This window comes from Fulmarus glacialis, unplaced genomic scaffold (genome assembly GCF_000690835.1).
Source record: "Fulmarus glacialis isolate BGI_N327 unplaced genomic scaffold, ASM69083v1 scaffold13961, whole genome shotgun sequence".
Taxonomy (NCBI): Eukaryota; Metazoa; Chordata; class Aves; order Procellariiformes; family Procellariidae; genus Fulmarus; species Fulmarus glacialis.
The window spans coordinates 10452-11187 of NW_009194781.1; positions in this window are offsets into that span (position 1 = coordinate 10452).

Genomic DNA, 736 nt, shown 5'->3' on the forward strand with positions numbered 1-736 from the left:
TTTTGAAAAATCATACAGAAGATATTTGCTTTGAAAAAATCAAAGTAGTAAATGTGCCTCAGAAACTTTTGTCTTCTAATAAGTCATTACAGAGAACTTTGGAATTATACTGCCCATTACTCACTCTCACATCCAAAACTTTCCTGTTGCTTTACAGCAAGATATGGAGTGAAACCTTAATCCCCATTAAATTAATCAAAATATTGCTATTTACTTCAATAAAGTTGGGTTTCACCCATAATCCACTTTCTGGGTTTGTTTTCTTCTTCTTGATTTCCCAGTTTTTCCACTAAAAGGCAAGAAGGAAAAATATTGATAGAAGAGGAAAATATTTATTGTTAAAGTTTGTTAAAGCCTTCTTAAACTACAGAAATACCGTGGAGATTTTAGCTAAACTCAAGAGAATATGAAAGGAAGTTCAGAGGAAGATTTTGCTCTCTTACTTGTAACGGGGCAAATGGCACCTGAGGTATGTTGGATAAAAATGTGGCAGGGAGAGAATCATAAAGTACTTAACTTCTAATTTTTCCATTATAGATATGCTTAGATAAGAAAACCAAACAAGTTTAACATATTCAGAAGTAACTTTCAGCTGATGCAAACTTTTCTTTGGACTCTGATTTCATTCCAAGAGGGGTTTATTTTGATTTATCTTACACCTGTTCCTGGCAAGTTAAACTACGCTGAAATAATGTGCCTGCCTGCCTTCCCTGCCTCTGAGGGAAACACAGCCAGG